The sequence below is a fragment of the Bombina bombina genome, chromosome 3, assembly GCF_027579735.1.
Source record: "Bombina bombina isolate aBomBom1 chromosome 3, aBomBom1.pri, whole genome shotgun sequence".
NCBI classification, from domain to species: domain Eukaryota; kingdom Metazoa; phylum Chordata; class Amphibia; order Anura; family Bombinatoridae; genus Bombina; species Bombina bombina.
This window is the reverse complement of record NC_069501.1, coordinates 1,122,933,261-1,122,957,423: the sequence shown is the minus strand read 5'-3', so window position 1 is coordinate 1,122,957,423 and position 24,163 is coordinate 1,122,933,261. Positions and strand designations below refer to the sequence as shown.

The following is a 24,163-nucleotide window of genomic DNA, read 5'->3' as shown; positions in this document are numbered from 1 at the left end:
GGTAAAAGTAAGTAAGCTAGGCTGAACCCCCAAGGCACCGCTAAGGCATCTATCAGCTCTGCCTGGGGATCCCTGGACCTCGACCCGTATCGGGGTAGCTTGCAATTGAGTCTGGACGCCATGAGATCTATCTTTGGCATTCCCCACTTGAGACAAATCTCCGCAAACACTTCAGGGGGAAGAGACCATTCCCCCGGATGGAAGGATTGCCTTCTGAGAAAGTCTGCTTCCCAGTTGTCCACACCTGGAATGTGAATCGTTGAAAGTGAGCAGCTGTGGGACTCCGCCCACTCCAAGATCCAAGACACCTCCCTCATGGCTAGGGAGCTCCTCGTACCCCCCTGATGGTTGATGTAAGCCACCAAGGTAATGTTGTTGGTCTGGAATCTGATGAAGCTGAACGACCCAAGAGGAGGCCATGCATTGTAGATTGCTCGGAGTTCCAGAATATTTATCGGAAGGAGAGACTCCACCCCAAACAGCTCCCCATCCTGCCAGACTTGCGTCCGTGGTCACAATCTTCCAGGACGGTCTCAAGAAGGATGCCCCCATGGACAGTTGCTCTGGACGGATCCACCATGAGAGGGAGATCCGAGTCCGAGCATCCATGGATATCTGCTCTAATAGATCTGAATGATCGCCGTTCCACTGTCTCAACATGCACAATTGAAGAGGTTTGAGATGGAACCTGGCGAATGGAATGACATCTATGGAAACCATGAGTCCGATCACTTCCATACACTGAGCCACCGAGAGGCTTGAGGAGGACTGAAGGGCAAGACAAGAGGACGCAATCTTCCTGCGTCGATGTTCTGTGAGAAATATTTTCATAGACATAGAGTCTATTATCGTGCCCAGGAACTCCCCCCTGTTGCTGGGAACCAGGGAACTCTTTCCTGAGTTGATCTACCAACCATGAGATTGGAGCAAAAGAAGAAGAGCTCTCGAATGATCCTCTGCAAGACTGAGCGACGGCGCCTGTACTAGGATGTCGTCCAGATAGGGCGCCACAGCAATACCTCTGGATCTGGCCACTTCAAGTCGCCAGACCAAAGGGAAGGGGCACAAACTAGAAGTGTTGGTCCAAAAACGCAAATCTTAGGAACTTGAAGTGGTCCCTGTGAATTGGCACATGAAGGTAAGCGTCCTTCAAGTCTATAGTTGTCATGAAATGACCCTCTTGAACTAGGGGCAGAATAGATCTGATCGTTTTCATTTCGAACGATGGAACACTCAGAAACTTGTTTAAACACTTTAGGTCCAGAATCGGGCAGAATATGCCCTCCTTCTTTGGAATGACAATAAGATTTAAATAGTACCCTAGACCCCTTTCTGCTTGGGGTACTGGTACAATAACACCGAGAGAGTAGAGATCCCTCACACACTTTAGAAAGGCCTCTCTCTTTTCTGTCTTGAAGACAGGTTTGACAGGAGGAATCTGCCCCTGGGCGGATGGGATCTGAACCCTATCCTGTAACCCTGGGCGACAACTTCCAGAACCCAAGGGTCCTGAACGTCCTGCAACCAGGCTTCTGAGAAGAGAGATAATCTGCCCCCTACTTGGTCCGGAGACCGGTCGGGAGCCGCCCCTTCATGACGATTTTGTCTCAGCTGGCTTTTTGCTCTGCTTAGATTTGTTCCAAGAATTAGCTGGCTTCCATGTTCCCTTGGACTGGTCCACTTTCGCGGCAGGCTGCTGGCGCTGGGCCTTGTCCACACGAAAGGGATGAAAAGTAGATATTTAGGCTTAGTCTTCTTATCCTGTGGTAGGAAAGCTCCCTTGCCTCCCATAACCGTGGTGATGATTTAATTTAATCCAGGACCGTATAGAATCTTTCCTTGAAAAGGCAGGGACAACAGCCTTGACTTAGAGGTCATGTCCGCAGACCAATACTAGCCACATAGCCCTGCGAGCTAAAACGGAAAAACCTGACACCTTAGCATTCAGGTGAATAATTTGCATATTGGCATCACAGATGAAAGAATTGGCGACCTTCAGCGCCTTAATCTTATCCTGTATCTCGTCGATGGAAGTCTCCCTCTTGACCATTTCACACAGGGATTCACACCACGCCGGCTGAAAAACAAACCCCTGTGTGTTGAAACATCTTCCTTAACATGTTCCAACTTTTTATCCATGGGCTCTTTAAACGACGAACTATCCTCGAGGGGAATAGTTGTCCGCTTCGCGAGCGTGGAGATAGCACCATCCACCTTAGGGACAGTACCCCACAGCTCAAGCTGAGAGTCCGGAACGGGGGAACAGTTTCTTAAAGGAAGAAGGGGAAAAGGAAGAACCTAATCGCTCCCATTCATTCTTAATAATATTAGCCATCTTAACAGGAACTGGTAAGGCCTGAGGCTCCACCCTGTCCTCATATACCTTATCAAGTTTAGGAATCGCAGGTTCCTCGTAAGCTTCGGTTCCGGAACCTCCAGAGTAGCAAGCATTTGCTTCAGTAAAAAAGCGCAAATTCTCTATCCTAAACCTAAAGTCAGGCTCCTTCGCAGCCAGAGGTTTAGATGACACAGACTCCGACCCAGAAGGGGCTTCCTCCGAAGAGTTGGAGTGGGCCTCATCATCGTGAAACGCCTCTGATATTTCCATAGGCGCAGTCAACCCCTGGGCCGGGCCACCATGATAGGCCCTACCCTTGCGCTTAGCAGAACGTGGTAAGGCATGGATCACTTTTCGAAACCACCGTTTGCAGTTGATCCCCAAAATCTGATGTCCAATGAATCTCTCCCGCAGGAGTAATGGTTGGACCCTGTGGCGCTGCATGTGCAATTGGAGATGAATGCAGGGAATGCACCTCACGGGACGGGGAACCCTCAGAGGTGGACGGCTCAGTAGTACTAGACATCCGTTTACTTTTAGATGTCATAACTTTATCAAGGCATGTGGAACATAGTTTAGCAGGCTGTTCTACCAGAACCTCATCACAATAAACACTTAAATGAGACCTTGTTAAAGAGGGAGAACCCTCTAACGCGTCAGAGTCCTCCATAGCTTGCGCTTTTATTATGGACTAGATTAACTTATTGAATAGGCACTTATAACCGTTTCATCTCCTGCGCTGCTGATAAACAGAGGAAGAGAGATAGCCACACCCGGTCACATGGAATGCCTGGCAGGACAGCCCCTGCACTAAGGAGAAAAAATGCGCCAAAAAAGGGCAGTGCAATACTCCCGTAAGTAATCTGAAAGTTCTACACATTGCCAGAGCCTCATCTTGCACATAACGCAGCAATGACACAATAAACAATATCATGTATAACCCCCCCCCCCCCCGTTCAATAATCCCCTTTCCAGGAATATTAACCCTTGATTCTTTAAAGATAAAAGGCGTCACACTGTGACCCTGTCTTCCGTATCATTATGTACTAAAAAAAATGAAACGATCTTACCAGAATCTACGCCGCAGAACAGGAACACTGGACTTGAGTGCAGAAAGCAGGCAGCAAAACTCGTCAACACTGATTGCTTGTGGAGCTGTTAATATGAGTTGGGATGGTTTCGCAGAAAGACTCTCCCTGCATCTCTGGACTCTAATTTTCGCCCGGGCTCTCACTAAGAGGCTGACAGGACTATTTAAAACTCCAGTCCCAATGGGAAGAGTACTACCCTCCATTAAAGACTACTCCGATCTTCGGCACTTCTCTGCCATCCTCCTGTGACGAAAGGCAAAGAATGACATGAGGGAAGTGGGGGAGGTATTTAAGCCTTTGGCTGGAGTGTCTTTGCCTCCCCCTGGTGGCCAGGTTCTTAATTCCCAACAGTAATGAATGAAGCCGTGGACTCTCCTCCCCTTTAGATGTAAAATAGAATTAAATTGGAAAGTTGTTTAAAATTGTATGTTCTATCTGAATAATAAAAGAAAATGTTGGGGTTTACTATCCCTTTAATAACTTTATTTAGGTGTTGGTGATGTCATGGGCAGCAGATTAGGGGTGTTTTGACTAGGGGTTTATGTCAGGGTGTTAGGTTTAAATGTAACTTTTTTTCTCCATAGACATCAATAGGGTTGCCTTACGGAAATCGCCATTCCGCGCTTCAGGAGTTAGTTTTTTTCTAACATGCTCTCCCCATTGATGTCTATGGGAAAAGCGTGCATGAGCACGTATTCTCAGCCCTTTGTGCGGTATGGAGCTCATTGCCACCATATCGCATGCACAAGGCAGCTTTTCCAAAACTTGTAATGGCAGCGCTATTAGGGTGAAATAATGCAACTTTTTTCACGTTCGTTTCGCACCTTCTATAGCGCAAAACTTGTAATCTATATGTTAGTTATTTGCGTTGTGGGGGGATGGCGGTTTAGGGGTTAATAGGTTAATTAGGTTTAATGCATTGTGGGGGAATGGTGGATTAGGGGTTAATAGTGTAATTAGGTATATTGCGTTGTGGGGGGATGGTGGTTTAGGGGTTAATAGATTTATTAGGTATATTGCGATGTGGGTGAATGGCGGATTAGGAGTTAATAGTTTAAGGTATATTGCGTTGTGGGGGGTGGCGGTTTAGAGGTTAATACATTTATTAGTATTTGCGATGTGGGGTGATGGCGGGTAGAGGAGTATGTATGTGTATGGTTTATTTTTGGGAGGCAGGTTAGACTTGTACGTGCAATGTAGGATTTTTTTGTGTTTTTATTACGTGCCGGCAGTTTCTAAACTACTGTAAGTCACTGGCGACTCCAGAAATGTGTATTTCCACACATTTCTGGACATCGCCAGTGTAGCCGACTTACGGCACTATTTTCTTTAAAGGGACACTGAACCCAAATTTCTTTCTTTCGATGATTCAGATAGAGCATGCAATTTTAAGCAACTTTCTAATTTACTCCTATTATCAATTTTCTTTGTTCTCTTGCTATCTTTATTTGAAAAAGAAGCTTCTTTTTTTTCAGAACTCTGGACAGCACTTTTTTATTGGTGGATGAATTTATCCACCAATCAGCAAGGACAACCCAGGTTGTTTACCAAAAATGGGCCGGCATCTAAACTTACATTCTTGCATTTCAAATAAAGATACCAAGAGAACAAGAGAATGAAGAAAATTTGATAATATGAGTAAATTAGAAAGTTGTTTAAAATGTCATGCTCTATCTGAATCACGAAAGAAAAAATTTGGGTTCAGTGTCCCTTTAACTGTATTTACCCCAGGGAATGTGTCCCCTACACGCTTACCTGTAAATAGTGTTTTCCAATAAATTTACTTGCTTGCATTTGACTCTGTGCTCCTCCTTTCAAGCTACAGGTTTATGTGATTCCCTGATGTGTGAGGTGAATTTACGGGCGACGCAGGTTTCAGCAGTTACGATGAAGCCTGCGCCGCATATGTAATCTCGCCCATAATGTGTGAGATATCATGTATTAGGGCACTTAAAGGGACATACCACCCAAATTTTTTTTTTATGATTTAGAAAGAGAATGCAATTTTAAACATCTTTCAAATTTACTTATATTATCTAATTTGTTTTATTAACTTGATATTCTTTGATGAAAAGCATATCTAGATATGCTCACTAGCTGCTGATTGGTTGCTGCACATAGAAGCATTGTGTGATTGGCTCATCATGTGCATTGTTTTTTTCTTCAACTAAGGATATTTAAAAAATGAAGCAAAATAAATAATGGAAGTAAATTGTAATGTTGTTTAAATTTCTATTCTCTATCTGAATCATGAAAGAAAGATTTTGGGTTTAGTGGCCCTTAAACACATCTATGATCCCAATGTCCTTTTAAAAACATAGTTACACGTAAGTGAAATGATGCAATGTTCTAATGAATTAAAGAATGTCATTATTGCAGTCAGTTTAAACTTCCCCCTTTATGATAGATGTAATTTATTGCTGCACGATGTACTTTATGGATGCAAGAAAAGCTGTAAATATATTTAATGACCATTTACATATACTGATATTGGCTCTTAATTAGACCTTACCAACTGCTTTTTTTTGCATAGAGATACATAGGCTGACCAAGTTTATATTCTGCTGACACTTTTTCCTTTAAAGGGATATTGTACTGTGTAACTGATTTCCACTTAAGGTGATTTTTTTTATACCAGTTGCAGAGTATAAAATGTAAGAAATTTCTCCCTAAGATTTTTGTTGTATATAAAAAAATAGCTGTTTTGCTTATTATAAAACACAGTCAATGGATTGAGCTTGCATAAAAAGCAGACATCCAATTCGTATCTATTTCTTTATATACACATGCCTCCTTGGGGTTAATTTATTATATGTCGAGCGGACATGATCCGCTGTAGCGAATTATGTCTGCCCGACATACCTAAATGACGACAGCATACGCTGTTGGCATTTAACATTGCACAAGCAGTTTTAGTATCTGTCATTCCCAATCACCACTGTGCTGCTGCCAATTCTTGTTTACATAGCTTTTTTATTTTTAGAGAATACTCATATTTTCAGTATAGAACAGGCAAAATCAGCTATTTCACATAATAAAATAAAGATAAAAAATTCCACTTATAAATGATTGAATACACTCCAGCAGGTAAAATGGATCATTGGGAACATATTAAAGGAGAGAATATGTTACAGTACGATGTTCCTTTATGGAAAATCTGGAAAATTTTCTAATGATGAGAAGTTGAACTTAAAGGACCATGATACCCAAATGTTGAAACACTTGAAAGTGATGCAGCATAGCTGTAAAAAGCTCACAAGAAAATATCACCTGAACATCTCTATGTAAAAAAGAAAGATATTTTACCTAGAAAATTCCTCAGTAGCCACATCCCATTGTAAAGGACTTCTAAGCAGCAAATCAGTATGTCTGTCCTGGGACAGCTAAGGGATTGAGCCTTGTGCACTCTCATGTTATTTCCCTATTCAGTATAAGGAAGTTTACTATGAAATCTCATGAGAGTGAAGTCAAATCTCATGAGATCACAGTAAAAGAGTTCATGATCTCTGCACTGTTGATGCTGATTGGCTGCTGTTCATTTCTTCATTTTGTGAGGCAAAATGTCTTCTTTTTTACATAGAGATGCTCAGGTGATATTTTCCTGTCAGTTTTTTACAGTTATACTGCATCAGTTTCAAGTGATTTAGCATATGAGTATTATGTCCCTTTAAGACATTTGAACTACACATTTTGTAACCAAACTATGGTATATTACTTAATTGCATGATGACATTGAAAGAAAAACAAGAATAGTAATTACCTTTGTGTTCTCATGTAACACAGGAAAAAAACAAAAACACATGCAGCCTTCTCCAAAATAACAAAGGACACCAATAGCTATGTTCACAGCTAGATAAAGAAAAGGATACGGAAGGTCAACCTTCCTCTTTAGAGTTTCCGTGATTAAAATTCCCATAATTATGTCCTTTTATTGTTTATAAAGGACAGTCCGTTATTCATGTGTCCCTTTGAAATTAAAACAAAGAAATATCAATGGAGGAAGGAATTTGGTTGAGTTGTTGAGGGGTTTTAAAAAGTTACCAAAAGTTCAACTTTATACTTCTGCATATGCTTGTTTGGTGCATTTGGGCCATAAGAATCAATATATCATAACAAGATAACTAAATTATCCTTAGACTTCCTTAACTGCTTATTATGATATTTGGCGTCCTGCTTTAAGTAAAAGGTTAATCGGACTGGGGGGCGTGCCAAGCATTGTAGACAACCCCCCATGATCTGGCCTGGCCTTGAAATCACGTGATTCATTGTGAGATTTTGTTTATCAAGCAAGTGTTTATCTTAAGTGTTAAAAACTTGCCGTGGGCATGAAGGGGTTAAAGATACAAACCTTCAAAATGTTTCGGCATTGATTAAATATTAAACAAAGTATTAAACAATTGTTTTCTGTATAAAAAATAGCAAATCTGTTTTTCCAGGTTGATGAGATGGTTAAAGGGATAGTCTGGTCAAAATTAAACTTTCATGATTCAGATAGAGCATGTAATTTTAAGCAACTTTCTAGTTTACTCCTATTATCATTTTTTCTTCGTTCTCTTGGTATCTTTATTTGAAAAAGCAAGAATGTAATCTAAGGAGCCGGTCCAATTTTGGTTCAGCACCTGGGTAGCACTTGCTGATTGGTGACTGCATTTAGACACTGCTTTCCCTGCATTAGATCATGGTTAGAATCCCTGTGTGCCTAATTATGCCTGTATACCCCATATCCATATCTATTCTCTGTATCCCTATGTGCTCCCTTATCCTTGCCCTCCCTCTTATCCTTATGTGACGCCATATCCCAGTATGCCCCACATCCCTGTGTGCCTCTTATGTGCAATAACATATACATTCAAAATTGTTCTTTAACTTTGAAATAAATAAATGGTCTTATGGATATGTGATAATAAAATAACTACAACAGTAAAACAGCTTTTAATTAAATATATTTGAAAGCATTTTTAAAACATTTATAGGAAATTGAAATTGTGATGGTAATAGCCACAATAAGTATATGGACAAATCAATCCTGAGGCTTTCAAACAAACGATTTGTTTCTGTGGCAACATAAAATGCTTTTCATAAGCTGGTTGTAAGATTCACAAAAGGTGCCTTTGTATGGGGATTTACAGCAAGACTTCAAAACTAGCGATTTTTCTTGTAACCTCAAATACTTATAGTTTGTTACAAAAATCTTTTTTCCTCCTTGTTCTCTATAAAAAGATTGCATTTCGCCCATTTATATATTTTATAAACTGCTGCTTTCAACTGCTGTTTATGTGGAGAAAAAAAAATACCTTTATGTTTCCAGGCCTGTGAAGGATTGTTCCTACACGACAATACAGTCGCTGGAGTTGTTCAAGTCAACCAATGAGCATTAATACAGACAAATGTGTTATGTACAAACCTTCATTTTAAAACTGGCGACCCTACACTACTATGGGCTATATTACAAGTGGAATACTAATTTATTGCATGCCCGTAAACGGGCAAATTCGCCTTATAGTCTTATATTTAAAAAAAAAAAAGAAGCAGTTTTTAGGGGTTAAAAAAGTGCCTTTATAATGCAGTCTATAGGGAACTGTGTGTTCCCTGTAAATATATATATGCATATGATTATATATAAATGTATGAGTTAATTTGTGTATATACACATATCAAGACATGAATATATATGTATATAATCATATACATATATATTTAACATTTGCTGTCCATCGCTGCACAACTTACCCCCTTTGCTGTCCATCGCTGCTCAACCGTGTCTCATGGCATGAGAACAAGGCTCCCATTGGAGCCTATGGAAGCATACTCTCGTGAGCAAAAGCTTCCGTGCAATGCAAACGCGAGGTCGTGTTGCACCTAACTTTTAATACCAGTGCACATTTGCGTGCACTGGTATTACTAAGTGGAGCGCAAATATCGCTTTTGCGAAAGCAATATTTTTCACTCCACTTGTAATCTAGCCCTATGTGTTTAACCCCTGCAAAGGGGTTAAACACACAGTAGAAATACTGTTTGGGACCCACAAGCTGCTCCTGAGTGTAAACCGATGCTAACCGAATCAGCAGCAATAGTTACAAAGCTGAGTCATGCAACAAACATTTTTCAGTCCCAAGTGGTACTTCTACTGTGTGTTTAATCATTTTATGGGGGTTAAACGCACAGAAGTGCAGCGTCGCTAGTCTTAAAATGACATGCTCTAATTAATTACAGTATATATATTTTTTACTATTATATCCCTTTAAGTGTATGATGCTAGTTTCCATTTAAAGTATTAGTATTTGGAGGTGTATGTAGGTCATCTAGTGGATAAAAATTCACATGACTGCCTTATAATTGAGACATAAGTCCAGTAAGGCCATTAATTAAGTGTGTGTGTTGATCATTTTTACCATCTTCCTTCTCTCAACAAAAATTTATGAGCCTTTGAGGACTCAATGTGCCAGTGATTCACCTCTGGTAATTTTCTGTACTCATTTTCTTTGCTCCAAGTAAGTGCCTCAGTATCTTTATGCATCACTAGTGTCCATTTAACCTGACCAAGAGAGTTCATTTCCCTAGGAGTTAAAAGTAATTCTACTGTTGAAATTGGTTTAATGAGATTCCTAAATAATTTACCATCTTAAATACTGATGGGTCAGCCACAATCCATAAACAATTATTCAGTGGATACAGAGAAATATGCAGATTCTGGTCTTACTCTGTGGAGTTACAGACAAGTATTCCTGAATTGTAATACTATGCATCATGGGAAGTTCATATTGAATATAATAAAAGAGACAGTAAACAACTTGGGATTTGTTTATAAAATGTATAGTTATCCGTAACAAAACAACTTTGTGATATATACTTTTATTGTTTATTTTTCCCCATTTTCATGTAATTTAGCTCTGAAAATTGAGGATTTTCTAATTGTTAGAACTTAAAATCCAGTCTGCTACATATCTTTTACCTAATTGGTTTTATCAGATAACAACCTTAAAACAATGTAATTTATCCTAACTTTATGTTATTTGCACACTAAAGTCCAGAGTGGTTCCTTCAAATAGTAACATAGTAAATGAGGTTGAAAAAAGACTGAAGTCCATGGAGTTCAACCTATACAAATCTAATATACTAACAAAAAGCTGCAGTTGAACTTAAATTAATCCTATTAAAAATGTGACCCATTTAACACACGCTGTGACCCATTTAACACAAGCAATCATAATTTATGTTTCTAGCCAGAAATGTATCCAAACCATTTTTAAATAAATCTAAGGTATTGGCATTCACTACCTCCTCAGGTGGTGAGTTCCACAATTTTATTGCTCTTACAGTGAAAAAAATTGTTTCCGTTGCATTCAATCTCATTTCCTCCAGCCTTAAATTGTGTCATCTAGTTACAAACAATTTTCTTGGAATAAACAGAGCTTCTGCCATCTCTGTATATAGCAATCATGTCACCTCTCAAGCGCCTTTTTTCTAGAGAAAACAGACCAAGTTTGGCTAGCCTCTCGTCATATCTTAAATTCTCCATTCCCCTTATTAACTTTGTGGTCCTTCTCTGAACTTTTTCTGGGTCTGCAATGTCTTTTTTTGAGACTGCTCCCCAGAACTGCACTCTATACTCAAGGTGAGGTCTTACCAAGGATTTATATAGTGACACCCATCTTTAGCTTGTTATCTATTGCTTCTCCCAAATCCCTTTCCTCCTCTGTTTGGCTAAGTCTAGTAGTCCCATTTAAATAATAGATTGCCTTCTTATTTGTACTTCCAAAATGTAGAACCTTGCATTTTCCAATATTAAATCTCATTTTCCATTTACCTGCCCATTCTTCTAATGTTTGAAGATCCCCTTGTAAATCAAGTTCATCCTGCACTAACCTAATGACCTTACACAACTTTGTATCATCTGCAAAAATAGAGATGTTGCTATTTAATCCTTGCTCCAAGTCATTAATAAAAATATTAAAAAGAACAGGGCCCAGTACTGATCCCTGGGGGACTCCACTGATTACCTTTGTCCAATATGAGTATGATGCATTTACTACTACTCATTGCTCCCTGACTTGAATCTGTCATGTGGCACTGTAACAAACACCTTTGCAAAATCCAAGTATATTACATCAAATAATTCTCCTTTATCTATATTTTTAATTACTTCATCATAGAATCTAACTAGATTAGTTTGACATTATCTATTTCTCATAAAACCATGCTGATTTGAACTCATAATCTTGTTTACACAAATATACTCATCAATTTAATCTCTTCAAGCATCTTGCCCACTACCGATGTCAGATTAACTGGTCTATAGCTTCCTGGATCAGCCCTGTTTCCCTTTTTAAAAAGTGGCACCACATCAGCTTTACGCCAGTCCTGGGGGGGGTACTATTGCGGAGGAAATGAGTCTTGAAAAATTGAGAGTAGAGGTTTGGCTATAACAGTGCTAAATTCCCTTAACATCCTTGGGTGTATTCCGTCTGGACCTGGAGTTTTATTTACCTTAATATTATCCAGTTTTTCTCCTAACATCATCTAGAGATAACCTAGTTATTGGCATGAGCTTGTATCTTCTAGATTGTTTCAAACTATTTCCCAATGGTTCCTCTCTTGTGTATACTGAAGAAAAGAACTGGTTTAGTGCCTCAGCCTTCTTCCTATCACTATTAATCATGTTACCCTTCTCACATTTTAATGTACCTATATTTTTCTGCTAAGATTTTTTGCCTTTATATACTTAAAAAACTTTTTGGGTTTGACTTAGAATCCTTTGCAATTAATCTTTCTTTTTCAATTTTGGCTAATTTAACTTCTCTTAAATAGACAGTCTAGTCAAAATTAAACTTTAATTATTCATAAAAGGTGTGCAGTTTTAAACTTTCCAATTTACTTTTATCATCAAATTTGCTTTGTTCTCTTGGTATTCTTTGTTGAAAGCTCAACCTAGGTAGGCTTATATGCTAATGTCTACGCCCTTGACGTCCACCTCTTATCTCAGAAAATTTTGACCATTTTCCCACAGCTAAACAGCACTAGTTACCTAGAAGTCAGCACTGATTGGCTAAATTGCAAGTCTGTCAAAAGAACTGAAATAAGCGAGCAGTCTGCAAAGGCTTAGATACAAGGTAATCATAGAGGTAAAAGTAAATTAATATAACAGTGTTGGTTATATAAAACTAGGGAATGGGTAATAAAGGGATTATCTATCTTTTTAAACAATAAAAAATCTGGAGTAGACTGTCCCTTTAACATGGATTTTTTTTTTATTTTTTTTATAACCATGTGGTATGTGATGATGTGTATATTTGCTTACAGTTTTAAATGTTATCCATTTATCCTCTGTATTTACTTGAAAATCCTTTATTCCAATTTATGCTACTTAAAGGGACATGAAACACAAACATTTTATTTCAAAATCCAGACAGAGCGCACAATTGTAAACAACTTTCCAATTTACTTCTATTATGTAATTTGCTTAGTTCTCTTGGTATCCTTAGTTAAAAAGGATACCTAGGTAGGCTCAGGAGCAGCAAAGAATTACTGGCACATTAATTCTTCTTGTCAATGGTTCCCCAAGTAAGTTCAACTAGCCCCAAGTAGTGCATTGCTGATACTTCAGCAAAGGATACCAATAGAATGAAGCACATTTGAAAAACATAAATTATGCTTACCAGATCATTTCATTTCCTTCTGTACAAGGAGAGTCCACGGTTTCATTCCTTACTGTTGGGAAATACTGAACCTGGCCACCAGGAGTAGGCAAACATACCCCAGCCAAAGGCTCAAATACCTCTCCCACTTCCCCTATCCCCCAGTCATTCTGCCGAGGGAACAAGGAACAGTAGGAGAAATATCAGGGTATAAAAGGTGCCAGAAGAAAAATATAATTTAGTGGGCCGCCCATCGGAGAACACGGGCGGGGGCCGTGGACTCTCCTTATACAGAAGGAAATTAAATTATCTGGTAAGCATAATTTATGTTTTCCTTCTTAATATAAGGTGAGTCCACGGCTTCATTCCTTACTGTTGGAAAACTTATACCCAAGCTCTAGAGGACACTGAATGAAAACGGGAGGGACAAAAAGAGAGGCAGACCCTAATCTGAGGGCACCACAGCCTGCAAAACCTTTCTCCCGAAGGCTGCTTCAGTAGAAGCAAAAACATCAAACTTGTAAAATTTAGAAAAAGTGTGTAAGGAGGATCAGGTATCCGCCTTACAAATCTGATCCATAGAGGCCTTGTTCTTAAAGGCCCAAGAGGAAGCCATTGCTCTAGGAGAATGAGCCATAATTCTCTGAGGAGGCTTATTTCCCGCTGTCTCATAAGCTAAGCGGATAACACTCCTTAACCAAAAAGACAAGGAAGTCGCAGAGACCCTCTGCCCCCTACGCTTCCCAGAATAGGCAACAAACAAGGAAGGAGTTTGTCTAAAATCCTTAGTAGCCTGAAAATAGAACTTCAAGTATCAAACCACGTCCAAATTATGAAGCAAACGTTCCTTCAAAGAAGAAGGATTAGGACACAAAGAAGGAACCACAATCTCTTGATGCGTTCTGACACGACCTTAGAGAGAAACCTTAACTTAGTACGTAGGACAACCTTATCAGAATGGAACACCAGATAAGGAGGCTCACATTGCAAGGCAACAATCTCAGATACTCTGCGCGCAGAAACAATAGCCAGTAGAAAAAGAACCTTCCAGGATAACAACTTAATGTCAATTTCATGCATAGGCTCAATCGGAGCCCACTGCAAAACCTTAAGAGCAAGGTTAAGACTCCAAGGAGGAGCCTTAGATCTGAACACGGCCTTGATCCTAATCAGAGCCTTAACAAAAGACTATACATCTGGAAGCTCCGAGAGCCTCTTGTGCAGTAAAACAGACAGGGCCGAAATCTGTCCCCTCATGGAACTGGCAGAAAGACCCTCCTCCAGTCCATCCTGGAAAAAAGATAGGATCCTGGCAACCTTAACTTTATGCCAGGGGAATCCACGCTCTTCACATCAAAATAAATAGGTTCTCCACACCTTATGATAGATGTGACGAGTAACCGGCTTACGAGCTTGAATGAGAGTATCATTCAATCTCCACGCAGTCAGCCTCAGAGAATCTAGATTTTTTTTTTTTTTAAATCAAAGATTTTTATTGAGGTTTTTGTACAATACAATATAACAAGGTATATGTTCTGCCGCATATACATCAATTGCAGGAATATATGACCTTGGTCACCAGAAGGCGCTACCTATGAGAGTAACGGTAAATGTTTGCAGGTCAAAACATTTCATAAACTAATGTATCAAATTCAGTAAAACACATATATAGAACAAATACGTATTGGAATGGAAAGGGGAACCTCATTAATTGATGGTATAATCAACTTCAGTACATCGAGTCCATTGGTCTCAGTAGCGACAGTTCTGATACAAAGTTGCAAAAATGGAGGTCCTCAGATGTATATTGCAAAAATCCCGCCTCCTCCGGCTGCACTCTCCAAACTCTCCCCGACAGGGAATTAGAACTTCTGAAAAAATGGACAAAGAGAGGCGCGCAAATGTGTGTATCGATATGTACAATATAGAAACAGGCCACTGGTATTCTATGCGCAGGGTACTCACAATAAGTAAGAGCACACCAGTGTGCTTGTGGAAGCAGGCTGGTGATCAGAGCTAACCAGCTGGCTCTCTCCGGTCTGCAGCTCCCCTCAGGAGGATGAAGTGTCTGGTAGTGGCTTGCTTGTTTAGTAAAAATTCCAGGCAGAAAGACTTCCGTAAAATACCAAAAACTTTTTATTACAAGTATAATTGCAAAGCCTTAGAACATCAAGGTAATTGTACAAGCAAGGATAAAATAGCAAGTGGAAATTGCTACGCGTTTCTCGGCTCTCCTGGCCGTTTCATCAGGCATACTAAACTCATTTAAAACCGGCTTTTTATTGCCGCCACTACCAGACATTCCAAACACACACCCCTACTGTGGGTGTGTATTAGTTACCCAATCGTATTGCTAGATTTTGGAGGAGTATACACACTCCCCCACTGACGTATGTATTTGTCCTTTTTCATAGCAAACTGCTGTCTAAGCCACAGCAGTTGAATAGTGAAGCACCCGAGTTTGCACACTCCTCCAACGGTTACGCGACTGCTATTGGCTTAGACAGCAGTTTGCTATGAAAAAAGGACAAATACATACGTCAGTGGGGGATTGTGTATACTCCTCCGAAATCTAGCAATACGATTGGGTAACTAATACACACCCACTGTAGGGGTGTGTGTTTGGAACGTCTGGTAGTGGCAGCAATAAAAAGCCGGTTTTAAATGAGTTTAGTATGCCTGATGAAATGGCCAGGAGAGCCGAGAAACGCGTAGCAATTTCCACTTGCTATTTTATCCTTGCTTGTACAATTACCTTGATGTTCTAAGGCTTTGCAATTATACTTGTAATAAAAAGTTTTTGGTATTTTACGGAAGTCTTTCTGCCTGGAATTTTTACTAAACAAGCAAGCCACTACCAGACACTTCATCCACCTGAGGGGAGCTGCAGACCGGAGAGAGCCAGCTGGTTAGCTCTAATCACCAGCCTGCTTCCACAAGCACACTGGTGTGCTCTTACTTATTGTGAGTACCCTGCGCATAGAATACCAGTGGCCTGTTTCTATATTGTACATATCGATACACACATTTGTGCGCCTCTCTTTGTCCATTTTTTCAGAAGTTCTAATTCCCTGTCGGGGAGAGTTTGGAGAGTGCAGCCGGAGGAGGCGGGATTTTTGCAATATACATCTGAGGACCTCCATTATTGCAACTTTGTATCAGAACTGTCGCTACTGAGACCAATGGACTCGATGTACTGAAGTTGATTATACCAGAAATTGAGGAATATACAACATAAAGATACAGGTTTGAACAAGAACATCTGAATTTTCAACTACACATCAATTAAACCTAATTTTCTAGATTTTCTGCACCTCTCAACTTGGACCTATACCTAATAACTTGGATCACTGGAGGAAACTACGGTAATATAGAGCCACTCTTGATGTATGAATATGTAGATATGAACAAATTATATAAATGATGCCCGATTTACACCAAGGGTCTCTCTTGGACCTAACGAGTCTGAAATTGATAAAGTATAGTGAATTAGTCATGACCACCCTTGGACCTTAGTACAAAAAAAATATTTAGCATTTTATAATCTCTTGACAAATGAGCTTATAGGTTGAAAAAGTCGCTATTGGACCTTGTAATACTATTTAGCCTGGATAAGATTTATTCATAAGGAAGTGATTTTTGGGAATAATGAAGGCTCTGTTTCAAATCCTGAAATATATAATCTATGAGAGGCTGCCTCCGGTCTTCCCACACGTCTATAGAAGCCATGTTAGTGCCTTTTTTGGCGATTTCAGCTCTCCAGCTTAATTCAACTTGTAAGGTGATATTTCTTGTCTAATGTATTAGTAAATTAAACCAGGCTTTGCAGAGATATATCAGTCCAATTGCGACTGAGGCAGAAACTTTCCATCTGCCATACCTGGATAACCGGGGGGAGTTGGAATCAACTTGTTAGGCCGCCACCCTAGTTCCAACGGCCCAGTGCAGTTCACGAAAGCGATGGTATAATAAAAAAATATATATTTCTGACAGGGACAGATTTCTGGAATGAGTAACCTTTTGGTAAGATTATCAAAAGTTCTACTGATAATTGGCGGATTATCCTAAGTACTCTTGGAGCCTCTATGTTTTCCATCTTTCATGGCTGCCGCCCGGACACGCCCCCCTCAGAATCTAGATTTTGATGAACAAAAGGACCTTGTTCCAGCAGATCCCTGCGACAAGGTAAATTCCATGGATGAGAAGATGACATCTCCACCAGATCCGCGAACCACGTTCTTCACGGCCACGATGGAGCAATCAGTATCACTGATGCCTGCTTGATGCGGGCCACTACTCGAGGAAGGAGTGGTAATGGCGGGAAAAGGTAGATTAGATTGAACCTCCAAGGCACTGCTAATGCATCTATTAGCTCCGCCTGAGGATCCCTGGACCTCAACCCATATCTGGGTAGCTTGGTATTGAGACGAGACGCCATGAGGTCTATCTCACCTGTAGCATATCTCCGCAAACACTTCGGGAATAGAGAGACCATTCCCCCAGATGAAAGGATTGTCTGCTGAGAAAATCCGCTTCCCTGTTGTCCATACCCGGAATGTGGATCGCTGACAGCGAACAGCTCTGGACTTCCGCCCACTCCAGAATCCGAGATACTTCCCTCATTGCTAGGGAGCTTCTCGTTCCACCCTGATGTGTCCGTAGTCACAATCTCCCAGGATGGTCTTAGAAAGGATGCCCCTCGAGACAGATGATCTGGACAGAGCCACCAAGAGATCGATTCTCTCGACCGATTGTCCAGGTTGTTCCACTGCCTCAGCATGCACAGCTGTAATGGTCTGAGACGGAATCTGGCAAAGGGAATTATGTCAAAGTAGGGTGCTACTGCTATATCCCGGGTTCTGGCAATGGCCAGAAGAGCCCCTAGAACCTTCGTAAAGATTCTTGGAGCAGTAGCTAGACCAAACGGAAGTGCAATAAACTGAAAGTGTTGGTCCAGGAACGCAAACCTTAGGAACTGGAAGTGATCCTTGTGGATTGGCACATGAAGGTAAGCATCCTTCATATATAGTGGTCATGAACTATCCTTCCTGAACTAGAGGAAGGATGGACCTTATTGTCTCCATCTTGAACGAGGGGACATTTAGAAACTTGTTTAAGCATTTCAGGTCCAGAATTGGGCGGAAAGTTCCTTTCTTCTTTGGAACCACAAACAGGTTTGAATAGTATCCCAAGCCTCTTTCGTCAATAGGAACCGGGACAATGACCCCTAGGGAGGACAGATCCCGCACGCACCCCAGAAAGGCTTCCCTCTTTTCTGGCCTTGAAGACAGGCTTGACAGGAGAAATCTGCCCTTGGGTGGTTGAGATTTGAAACCTATCTTGTATCCCTGAGCTATGACCTCCAGGACCCATGTATCCTGCACGTCCCAGAACCAAGCGTCTGAAAACAGCCTGCCCCTACACGATCCAACGCCAGATCGGGGGCCGCCCCGTCATGCCGACTTGGTGTCAGCAGGCTTCTTGCTCTCCTTGGATTTATTCCAGGATTGAGCTGGCTTCCAAGTACTCTTGGCTTGCTCGGGCTTAGAGGAGGATTGTTGTCATTGGGATTTCTCAGAACGAAAGGAACGAAAATTAGAGCCTTGTCCCTTAGACTTGTTCTTTTTATCCTGCTGAAGGAAGGCACCCTTGCCCCCTGTAATCGTGGAGATAATGGAAGAAGGGAAGGGAAAGGAGTCTAGACTTAAAAGTCATATCTGCAGACCAGGATTTCAGCCAGAGCAACCGACGGGTCTGCACTGAAAAACTAGAAATCTTAGCATTTAGGTGAATGATCTGCATGTTTGCATCACAGATAAAAGAATTAGCAATTCTAAAAGCCTAAATTCTTTCTTGGATAACGTTGAGGGGATCCTCCACCTCGATCAAATCCGCTAAGGAGTCGCACCAGTAGTCGCAGCTCCAGCAAACGAGGCAACAGCCACTGCCGGTTGAAACAAGTATCTTGCATGCTGAAACATTTTTCTGAGAAAAGTTTCCATTTTCTTATCCATCGGCTCTCTGAATGTCGAACTATCCTCAAGTGGGATAGTAGTGCGCTTAGCCAGTGTGGAGATAGCACCATCCAACTTAGGGACACACAACTCCAATTGAGAGTCCGGGACCGGGAATAATTTTTTTAAAGGAAGATGAAGGGGAAAAGGAAGATCCAATTCTATCCCACTCGTTCTTAATAATGTTCGCCATTTTTAAAGGTACAGGAAAAGTTAACGGCACTACCCTGTCCTTGTAAACTTGGCCTAATTTAGGGATCAACGGTTCATCAGGCAGCTTGACCTCTGAAACCTCTAATGTAGACAGAAGCTCCTTTAGAAGAAAATGTAAGTGTTCAATCTTAAATCTAAAGGCTGGTTCCTCCGCAGCAGGAGGCCTAGAGGTAACAGACACAGATCCAGAAAGTTCACCCTCTGAAGACTCAGAGTGTGACCCATCTTTGGATAATTGAAATACAGATAAATCCAATAAATCACTTGATGACCCCTGGACAGGAGAGCTATGTTTAACCTTTCGCTTGCGCTTGGCAGGGCGAGGTAAAGCACTAAGAGCCTTAGACACCGCCATTTTTAACTGCACAGTAAAGTCTGATGGTAAAAGGCTCCCTCCAGATGGAGGATCAGGCGTGCTAGGGGAAGCTGCATGTGATGAGGGAGATGACTGATGGGTATGCACCTCACGGGATGGCGAGTCCTCAGAGGTGGACGGCTCAGTTGTACTAAAGGGGTTAACCTTCTTAGACATAATAACTTTGTTGATGCATGTGGAACATAGTTGAGAGGGCGGGTATACCAAGGCCTCCTCACAATATAAACAGGTATTACTATTTGGAATAGAGGGAGTACCCTCAAGAATATCAGAATCCTCCATAGCTAGCACTAATGACAGTAGGACACAGAATAAACACGATTGTTTTATTTCTCACAAAAACGTCACCTTTATACTCCCAATGGCTGGGGCACTCACCACCTCCTAGACCCAGGCAAACAGAGAAAACGTCTTCTCCGACAGCTAGCTCGGTCAGGAAAGAGGAAATGAAAGTGTGACAACTCCTGGTCATGTGGTGCGCAAGGAAGGACCGCCCCTGCTATGAGAAAAAGTGTGCCAATCTACAAGCGTGTGCCAATCTACACCACGTGACCACTCCCGGTCACGTGGTGCGCAAGGAAGGACCGCCCTTGCTATGAGAAAAAGTGTGCCAATCTACAAGCTGGGTAGCGATCAAAGTGAAAGTAAAAATATGTGTGTTCCAGCCACCTAACAAACAGTCTATGAGCCCAATGAAATCTCACACATAAAGCAGCAAAAAATAAAAAACATCACATTTGATTAATCCCCACTGTTCAATAACCTACCTCAGGAGATATTAACCCGTGATTTTTTAAGATAAAAGGAATCACACTGTGACCCTGTCTTCAAGCGTTTTCAACATATGTAAAAATTAAAAACAATCTTAACAGAATCCATGCTGTGGAACAGAAACACAGCCTCTCACGTGTGACAGTCTTGTAGCATGTGGCAGTCAATCTGGCAAATCTGGGTGTACCAGTTAAGAACTCGCTAGTCTCTTCCGCTTTCTTTTACTTCTCCTAACTGTGACCAAGCTATTTCCCTCCTCCTCGTCTGAATCCCCTCCATACCTACTGCTAGAACCATGAGCAACCTGCTCAGTCATATCCATTTCCCTTTTTGAAGGGATAGTTAACACAAAAGTTTTCTCTCCTTTAAATTGTTCCCAACTATCCATTTTACCTGCTGGAATGTATTAAATTGTTTACAAGTATTTTATAAATCCTTATTTCTGCATTTGAAATAGCTGATTTAGCCTGTGAAATCCCAACCTACATTGAAAGTTTCTATACTGGAGTCTATGCTATTGACAAGCCTATGTAGACTTAGCCAGCAGAAGAAATTATACTCTCAGTGGGGTGCAGGATAGTTAAGTAATAAAATGTTAATTTTCCAGTGTTCTGTATAAGTATTAAGCTTTGGTTTACAAACAGATATAAGATAAGGAAACATGTGTGTGTACATAAAATGATAATGAGATCTGATATTACCTGCAAGCTCAACCCATTTTAATAAATTGTGGTTTAAAAGCACAAACCAGCTAATTCATATACACAAATAAATCTAAAAAAACAATTTCTCATACATTTTATCCTCTGCAGATGGTATAACAAGTCATTGAAAATTGGTCGACAAATCTGTTCAAAATTTAGGAGCCAGTAAGAATATTTCTGAGCCAGACAGTGTTATTTGTATATAGATATAAGGAGAATCACCCAAAAAGTTAGGAGCAAGGGTTAAAATTCTAGGAGCCAGTGGCTCCCTGGCTCCTGGGTTAGTCGAGATATGCATTAAGGGAAAAACAATTTTACAGTACACTGTTCCTTTAAGTGTGATATTTTTTTTTGCACTTCTCGTCTCAGTCTGATTCCTGGCACCCTGACATTACGCAAGGGCCATGAATCCTGATGGTGCTAATAATCCACCTTTACCTGCCATAATTTCAAGGATGGATGAACAGGATCACCGCTTGGATCAATTTGCACTAGCCCTGCAAACCCTGCTGACTCGCACTGCACATTTGGACAAAAGTGTCCCGCAAGTTATGGCTGCTCCTGTTTCCACTGTTTCCACTGATGCACCTAGTCCTACCAGGAGCTTGTCTGGTTCTGCACCTCTACCTCAGCGATATGGAGGCGATCCTAATCAGTGCAGAGGGTTTTTGAACCAGGTGGGCATTTACTTTGAGATGTTACCTCAGGCGTTTCTCTCTGACAGAGCTAAGGTGGGATTTCTCATCTCATTACTCTCTGACACAGCTCTTGCCTGGGCTAATCCTTTGTGGGAGACTAATAAACCTGTGATTTCAAATTACCCTGAATTTGTGGCCTCCTTTCGAAGGGTATTTGATGTTGTGGCTCGCTCCTCCTCTGCTGCTAAACGACTCATGTCCATTCAGCAAGGTACAAGATCTGTTGCTCAGTATGCAATTGAGTTCCGTACGCTTGCAGCAGAGGTAGGCTGGAACAATGAAGCCCTTGTTGCCGCCTTCTTTCATGGGCTCTCTGATGCGATTAAAGACGAAGTTGCTGCCAGAGATTTACCAGAAGATCTCGAGGCTATGGTGTCTTTTTTGATCCTAATTGACATCAGACTAAGTGAGAGGCCTTCTTTCAAGGAGCGCTTGCGGAAGCCTCCTGTACCGTTGTTTCCTACGTGTTCGTTCCCACCCATGCTTCCCTCTCCTCCCATGCCTCCTGGTCCCGAGTCACCAGGTACTGCTGAGCCGATGCAGTTGTGATTCACACGTCTCTCCGTGGCGGAGAGGGCCTTTAGGAGGAGGGAGGGGCTCTGCCTCTATTGTGGGTTACAGGGCCACCTTTTGAAGTCTTGTCCTACACGGCCGGGAAACGCTCACACCTAAGGTCCTGTCGGGGGCAGACCTTAGGTGGTTTATCCTTGTCCCCGGAACCGCTAAAGGAGAAACCTTTGGTCATGGTTGTCCTTTCCTGGGTGGACTCCTCCATAGTCACCCAGGCTCTTGTTGACTCCGGTGCTGCGGACTATTTCATTGACAGTGCTTTTGTATCAAAGCACTCCATTCCTGTTTTGCCTCGGTCCGTTCCGCTCGCTATTGAGGCCATTGATGGCAGGCCCCTTCAGCCCGCACTCGTTACTCACAAAACTGCTCCGTTATCCATGGCTGTTGGGGTTCTCCATTTTGAAATGGAGGATGAGGCAAAGACACCCCAGCCTAAGGCTTAAATATCCCTCCCACTTCCTCATTACCCCAGTCATTCTGCAGAAGGAACAAGGGGAGACATTAGGGTATAAATGGTGCCAGAAGAATAAAATAAATAATAGGGGACCGCCCATAGACAAGAAAAAAACGGGTGGGGGCTGTGGACTCTCCCTATCCGAAAGGAAAGGAATTTATCTGGTAAGCATAAATTATGTTTTCCTTCCTAAGATAGGGAGAGTCCACGGCTTCATTCCTTACTGTTGGGAAAATTATATCCAAGCTCAGAGGACACTGAATGAATAACGGGAAGGAACAAAAAGGAAGAGGTGGACCCTATTCTGAGGGCACCACAGCCTGCAAAACTTTTCTCCAGAAAGCTGCTTCAGCCAAAGCAAAAACATCAAACTTGTAAAATTTTTTAAAAAAGTATATAAGGAGGATCAGGTACCCTTAACCAAAAATATAGGGTAGTCAAAGTAGCCTTCTGCCTCTTACGCTTCCCTAAATAGACAACAAACAAAGAGGAATATTGTCTAAACTCCTTAGTAGCCTGAAGATAGAACTTCAAGGCGCGAACCACATCCAAATTGTGAAGAAAGCGTTCCTTCGATGAAGAAGGATTAGGACACAAGGAAGGAACCACAATCTCCTGATTGTCTAACATGATGAAAGGCAAATAATGACTGGGGTAATGAGAAAGTGGGAGGGATATTTAAGCCTTTGGCTGGGGTGTCTTTGCCTCCTCCTGGTGGCCAGGTGTTGTATTTCCCAACAGTAAGGAATGAAGCCGTGGACTCTCCCTATCTTAGGAAGGAAATAAATAATAAATATATACTGCATAGCTGTTTTGCTATATAAATAATAGAATTTTAACTATTAAATTATTATAATCACTAGAGCTGCAACAACTAATCGATATAATTGATAATAATCGATTATGAAAATAGTTGTCAACGAATCTCATAATTGATTAGTTGGTTTGCAATTAGTTGGTCTGTGCACGGCCCCAGATGCTTTACTCCAATGAGCTCCTGCACATGGTATTATATGGTTATGCCCTTAGCCTAAAGGACGTCTACAGACATTTACTTTTCACTTTTACAGGACAGTATACGTTTACAATTACTCTTAGCTTATTTGCAACCCATAAATAAAATAGGAGTCAGCATTTGGATTGTTTATATTATATCATGTGATTTGGGACTATGCTTTGCATGATAGTACCGAGCTTGTTATTTACACTGAGCCCTTAGATTGATGGGATTTGTTATTTAAATTGATGTTCACTATTATCTATTTGTACAATTATTAGCTGATCACTTGCTATTGATGA

At 41.2% G+C, this 24,163-nt stretch overlaps 1 protein-coding gene across 2 annotated transcripts in view; it reads right to left on the bottom strand.

Moving 5' to 3' along the window:
- LNX2 (ligand of numb-protein X 2) overlaps positions 1-24,163 on the bottom strand; it is a 459,961-nt gene that overhangs the window by 155,704 nt on the left and 280,094 nt on the right. The window lies entirely within an intron of this gene.